This window comes from Lolium perenne, chromosome 6 (assembly GCF_019359855.2).
Source record: "Lolium perenne isolate Kyuss_39 chromosome 6, Kyuss_2.0, whole genome shotgun sequence".
In the NCBI taxonomy this organism is placed as follows: Eukaryota; Viridiplantae; Streptophyta; class Magnoliopsida; order Poales; family Poaceae; genus Lolium; species Lolium perenne.
This window is the reverse complement of record NC_067249.2, coordinates 227,128,289-227,135,386: the sequence shown is the minus strand read 5'-3', so window position 1 is coordinate 227,135,386 and position 7,098 is coordinate 227,128,289. Positions and strand designations below refer to the sequence as shown.

At 43.3% G+C, this 7,098-nt stretch overlaps 1 long non-coding RNA gene across 1 annotated transcript; it reads right to left on the bottom strand.

The window, feature by feature from the left end:
• Positions 1–1,890: 1,890 nt before the first annotated feature.
• On the bottom strand, positions 1,891–4,249 carry LOC127309283 (uncharacterized). Its single transcript, XR_007857084.2, has 3 exons — positions 3,826–4,249; positions 3,528–3,699; positions 1,891–2,860 (listed from the first exon to the last, which is right to left on the bottom strand). It is a non-coding gene; the product is annotated as an uncharacterized lncRNA (long non-coding RNA).
• Between the last annotated feature and the right edge of the window lie 2,849 nt (positions 4,250–7,098).

Here is a 7,098-nt window from a genome sequence, read left to right as displayed (position 1 = left end):
TAAAAACAAGAAACAAAAAGATATAATTGCAGAATCTAAAGGAGATACCTTCAAGCACTCACACACCGGCAATAGTGCTAGGAAATAGCTTAGTAGTCGGAGGATGTGAATACCTTTTACCTTACCTCCCCGGCAACGGCGCCAAGAAATAGCTTGATGTCTACGCACGCTTCTATTCCTGTAGACAGTGTTGGGTCTCCAAGAGCAGAGGTTTCTAGAACAGCAGCAAGTTTCCCTTAAGTGAATCACCCAAGGTTTATCGAACTCAGGGAGGTAGAGGTCAAAGATATCCCTCTCAAACAACCCTGCAATTACGATACAAGAAGTCTCTTGTGTCCCCAACACACCTAATACACTTGTCAGATGTATAGGTGCACTAGTTCGGCGAAGAGATAGTAAGATGCAAGTGATATGGATGAATATGAGTGGTAATAACAATCTGAAATAAATATGGCAGCAAGTAAACATGCAGTAGAACAGTAAATAAACGGTGATTCGATATTTGGAAACAAGGCCTAGGGATCATACTTTCACTAGTGGACACTCTCAACATTGCAATCATAATTGAATATAAATATAAGCACTTCATCATACTACTCTCTTATTGGATAGAGAACTCAAATTCATTGGGCAAGTGTGCAAAAGCACACCTCAAAGGCGTATTCCCAAGTACTAATAAACACCCCACACCGTCACCGTGAGCATTCATAGGAGGTACTAACACACCACAATTCATAAGGGAGTTACACACGGCGCACACACTGTCACCATTACACCGAGGTCACAGTAACCCCAAAGTTCACATAATTAAGCACTTGAATAGCATATGACATCTAGATTACAAAGCTCATCATATGGATCTCAATCATGTAAAGCAGCTCATGAGATCATTGTATTGAAGTACATGGGAGAGAGAGATGAACCACATAGCTACCGGTAGAGCCCTCAGCCTCGGGGGAGAACTACTCCCTCCTCATCATGGGAGACAACAACGGCGATGAAGATAGCGGTGGTGTCGATGGAGATGACTCCGGGGGCAATTTCCCGTCCCGGCGGCGTGCCGGAACAGAGACTTCTGTCCCCCGAAACGGAGTTTCGCTATGGCGGCGGCGCCCCTGGAGTCTTTCTGGAGTTTCGTCAATTGGTATCGAAGTTTTAGGTCACGAGGGGTCTTATAGGCGAAGAGGCAGCGCAAGGAGGCGCCTGGGGGCCCACCCCATAGGGCGGCGCGCCCCCCTTCCAGGCCGCGCCGGCCTATGGTCTGGGGGCCCCAGGCCTCCCCTCCGACTCTCCTTCGGTGTCCTGGTCCATCTCGGTGAATTATGATGTTTGGTCTTCGTTTCGTCGAATTCCGAGAATATTGCCCGAACAGCCTTTCTGGAACCAAAAACAGCAGAAAACAGGAACTGGCACTGTGGCATCTTGTTAATAGGTTAGTTCCGGAAAATGCATGAAATCATTATAAAGTGTGAGCAAAACATGTAGGTTGTAGTGACCTCACCTTTTAAGGTGCCGATCTCTTTGTGTATCTGTGCTAGTCCCTGGATCAATCGCTAGCACACACAATACAAGATGTAATACCAAGAAACAAAGGTCTTTATTACATCGTATGATCCAGAATTTACATAAATGATCACAAATTGCATAGCCTAAGGATAGCATATCATCAGAGTTTCACAATGAATAAACATATACAGCATGGAGTCCTTCGTCTTCATGTGCCACAGGCGAGCATGTTGAGGATAGACTCGCAACCCCTAACGTTTCCTTACTCATCGACTGAAAAACCTGCAACATGATACATTGCAGCCACGAATGGTCAATACATTTGAATTGTATTGGCAATGACACTTTTGTGGACTCAAAAGGCATCCTATACCTATGTGCACATCTGGCTGGTAGAGCTCAGGTTCATTTTGCATAAAGCCAATTTTTCCCTATCATTTATCAAAACATTTTCTTTCAATCTAATTTACAGTAACATTGGTAAATCCCCAATGTACCAAATTAACAGTAGCATTGGTAAATCCCCAATGTACCAATTAAAAGTAACATTGGTAAAGCCCCAATGTACCTTCCTACCCTTGTTCACCCACAAAATTTTATTTTAAGAAATTGGGATGAGGAGATCTTCGAACAAGGACTTGTCAGTTCGCTCAAGTTGTCCATAACCGGGGACACGGCTAAGTACTTAGATTTTACACTCTCGAGAGGTTGTACACCTTTACCCACATGGCCAGGTCAATCCTTCTACCTCGATGCACATTTTGCTCAGAGGACAGGTGCAGACCGTGGCCGAGACCTTCTGTGTGTAATCACCCGAACCATTCCCTAAGGGCCCCGTTCCACCTACAGTATCCCTCTACCACCACCTGGCCCCTAGGATCCGGGTTCATACAACATACTTTGTCAAGCCAGAGCCACAGTAGCATGTGGTTGTACGTGAAGCTAATGAGCAAGGTTTGTCTACAATCTCTTTAAGCCTGGGTGACTTTCCGCAAGTGTGCACTAGCACCAGGGTCTTGCCCCCTGATACAGCCACCCTCTCCATAACTTCACCATTCACCCAGGTAATTCATTAAACTTAGTTGTTTTTCCTTAACCTCTATCAAAACATTTTCCATGGCATAGCAGGTAACAACTAAATTTAATGGCGGCTAAAGGAGTCTAGGAGTGGTGTAGCTAAACTACTAGGATTTATTAGCAGGCATAAAGCATAAACCCTAGACATGTCTACTATAAAAACACTACGGTGCAAGAATTAAAACTGGGACTTTTGGTGTGTGTCACTTGCCTTGGTGAGAGGACGAGTTGGTACACTCTTCGCAGAAACACTCGTTGCAATCAGCACAACCACAATCTATAAACAAATATTTTCACTCCATAAACACATAGCAACACATATACAATCGCAAATAAAAATATGGATGCAATATGTGGATTAAACATGATCAACACACTTAATATGTTCTCTGGTTTCAACTATAGGCATGATGCCATGGTACAATTTTAATGTTTGAATTAATAATTAAAAATATTTTCTATCATTAGAAAAGATCTACAACACTAAACAAATACTACAAGAGAAATGTATAGGTAACATTTTTATTTTCAAATGCTACTGTACAGAGGGTTCAATTATCTGTTAATAGCAAAAGGAATTACTCCAAAATAATTTGTAGAACTATTTATATAGCCAAAATACTCTATTTGAGTTTCTGCAAAAACTGTGTAAACATATGATGTAAAAGTGCATTATTATGTGTCTACTGTATTCTACGCATTTTTGTGAATCTAGGGACATCTCATTTGTTAAATTTGGATAAACGGAACTAAAGATACGATTTTTAGAAGTTTGGAGTATGTCATGTTCTATTATCCGAAAATTAGAACCATTATGACAAGTGGCAGATTCTAATTGGCCGATACCCCTTCATCTAAGTGATCTAGTGTCAGCCTTAGGATCTAGATCCTGTGGTTCACTGAAAATAAGGAATAGATAAAAAGAAAAATGAAAAGGGGCTCACGTATGGCAGCACAGGTCACTGGAATATGTAGTTGTGGTCGCTGGCAGTCGATGTTCGTGTACTTGTTGGCGGTGATTTAGTAGACGAAGGAGCTCGGCTTCGCAAGGGAACTCGATGGCAAAGTCGCGGACGTCGAGGTACAGTAGTTCGCCGGAAAATCGCTCGCCGGAGACTACAGTCGAAATATAGCGTCGTCGTTGTGGTGCACCAAAAATCACGAAACAAAATCTGAGATGTGCGCAAGGAAGAAATAGGAAGTGTGGAAGAAACTAGAGGTCAAAAGATGGACCGTGCTCACCACAATCGACGATTTACCGCGACGGTACTGCGGACATGCGAGGCAAAATTCGAGCAGCCTGGAGGCTCTCGGTCTATGGTGAGTGAGGGTAAATGAAGAGGAGAGAATGGAGCTTATGTAGGAAGAAACGGTGCGTCAAATGGTGGCTTAAATCGCCGTAAATCAATTGGAGATGAAATGTTAGTAACAGCCAACATAATACGTGCGTGCGTGCGTTTCTGTTTGGGCTAGAACTTGAAGATGATGACCTGGCAGTGGGGTCCACAGATGAAGAAAAGGAAAAGCACAACACGGACCGGTTGCTAATGCGTCGCTCCATTTCGCGGGCGTACCGGCGCGTACGACGTACGAGTCCTGGTTGGACTGACTCGTTGAGTTGCCTGGCTTGGACCGCTCTTCTTCGTTTTTTTTTTCTTCTCTGTGTTTGTTTCCTGAGTTAGTATTCGGTATATGATTTGAAAACCAAATTTGATCGAAAGTGACTCAAACTAAGTCAGAAAAATACCAATAAAATACCAGTGGATTCCTTATTCAATGAAGAATATTTTGGAATCACTTTTAGTTTGAAAATATTTTGATAAATTCGAATTGGGCACATAGGCCTATATGGCTTTATTTGCCTTTCTTCGGGTTTAAGGTTTCTTTATAAATTTGAATTTCGCTCAAATTTTTCCTATGGAATGCAAAGATGCCATGATGCTTATGAATGCAGTGCATGTTTTTTGAAAACTCCATTTTCGGAAAATAGTTTTAAGTAACACCAGTTTTTTTTATTTCATTGTAAATTTTCAACCAAGACAAACAAACAAGCATTTATTTTATTTTCATTTCACATTCTAAAATTTGGAAATTTTTTGGGATGTGACATAGGTATTGTTATAAAACTAGCATGGAACATCAGAAATTATAGATACGTTGGAGACGTATCATGTCCCAAGAACCTTGTAAAGGCCCGGTTTCTGCCTCGAGGAAATCTTTAGTGGAAGTGGGCTAGGCCTTCGTGGCGTTGCTCACAGGAGATCTGAGTGAAGCCTTCGTGGCTGTTGGTTTAGCTTTCGTAGCAACCACACTCCTCCAAACGTAGACGTACCTTCTTGCAAAGGAAGGGAACTACGGGAATCATCTCCGTGTCATCGTGTGCTCCATTCTCGGTTACCTCTATCCTATTCTATCTCATATATATTGCGTAGCTATATCTTGCTTAGTTGGTAACCTTGTCATATAGGTAAATTCACTTAGTTGCATATCTAGAGAATTTACCTTTGTGTCAAGCCTAAATTGAAAAAGAACTAAAAATTGGTTAGCACCTATTCACACCCCCTCTAGGTGCGGCATACGATCCTTTCAATTGGTATTAGAGCCTCGGCTCTTATTTCGGGCTTAACCGCCTAAGAGTATGCCGGACGAAGAGCCTGCAGAAGGGGCCGCTAAGATGGTCTCCATGGATGATTTCAATCCGTTGAGGTCCTCCATGGAAGCTCAAATGGAAAGCATGAGAAAAATGATTTCCGAGCTTTTGACTCCGGCCCCTCCCATGGTTCCCACCGTAGAGGTAAATGTCACGGGTGGGTTAGAAGAGGGAGGTGGTTCGGCATTACCCTCCTCTACCAAACCCGTGGATGGTGATAACTTAAACACTATCAAATCTCCCATTGCATCTCCTAGGGGAACTAGTGGAGGTGAGAGCTACAATCGAGTGGCTCCACCTTTCCTATCTCCCGATATACCGGTTCCCCATCCTCATATAAACATTCTGGGCGACCCACCTAAGTTCTCCGTTAATGATTTTGATACTTGGCAATTTGAGTTTCGCTCTCATGTTCGCAGTGCCTCCAATGAACTTTGGAGAATCATCGTGGAAGGCTTCAAGCCCTACAACCCCGGCAAGTTGACTAGAAGAGAAGCGGTTGATAGTCAACTCAATAACACTGCCTTGCACATGATTCAAACTAGTGTGGGGATAAAGGATTTGTCTCGTGTTCGGAATTTTACCACCGCCAAGGAAGCTTGGGATGGTTTGGCCGCTAGTTGCATTGGAAGTGATAGCATGAGAAGGAACAAGTATAATGCTCTTCAGAATAAAGCCGAAGGTTTCTTGAGGCTACCGGATGAAGATCATGAAGCCATGTATGGAAGACTTCTCACTGTTGCCGATGCTCTCCAGAATGTGGGTGCCACCCACATCAATGACTCTTGGATCAAGGATAAATACATCGATTGCATGATGCCGTTTGAACCCATTGATGTCAAGACTCTCGCCGGGAGAGAATTCTTTCCCTCTCTCACCTCTCAACAAGCCGTGCACGAGATGCAAGCTCTCAAGGTTCTTGAGCAAAACTCTCATGATTCTCGCAACCGTGCTCTTGGGATGACAAAAGGGACCAACCTTGCCTTGACAGTCAATTCCGTAGAAGAAGTGATCCCTCAAGATCAATATAGGGCATCTTGGAGTATGTCCTATCCGGAAGACTTGGAACCCCACTACAACGATCACATGTCCTTCCATGCAAAATCTTTTTGGATTGATCCTTCCAAGGCCAAGGAAGACAACATCAAGAGAAACTACAAAAGTGGGTTCACTAGCATGGGTCCAAGAACAAGGTCATGCTACAACTGTGATGACAAGCGCCATTTCATTGCCGAATGCCCCTATGAGAATAGGGAGACTCATGGTGGAAGGCTCATCCCCAAGGACAAGAGAAAAGACTCAAAGGGCAAGTATTCAAAGGCCCCCAACAAGAAATTCTACAACAAGAGCAAGAAGGGCAAGAGGCCTTCAAGGATTGTGCTAGTGACTAAAGAAGAATATTCTTCCGATGAAGTTGAAAGTTCTAGTGATGATGAAGAAGAAGAAAGCTCTAAGGAAGTGGCCGCCATTGTCACTACCAACATTCCCTCTTCTTCTCTCTTTGAATCCCCCAATGAGAATCCTCAAATCAAGAATGCACATTGCTTCATGGCAAGGTCCACCTTGGACACATCAATTGTGCTATCAACTCAAGAAGAGTATACCTCCGGAGATGATGATGTTGATGAAGAAGAAGATGCAACCTCAAATGGATTGGTTGCCCTTGCCTCCCTCTCCACTAACTCTTCATCACCAAGTGAATCTCCCAATGAGGTCATTCATGTGGAGGAAGAAAGTTGCCTCATGGCTAAATCTTCCGAGGTATCATCTCCTAACCCCTCCACGCCTAACATTTCAAATGATCTAGGGGTTGATCTTGCTTGTCTAAAAGTGAAACAAGAAATGCTAGAGTTTGATGATTTCAT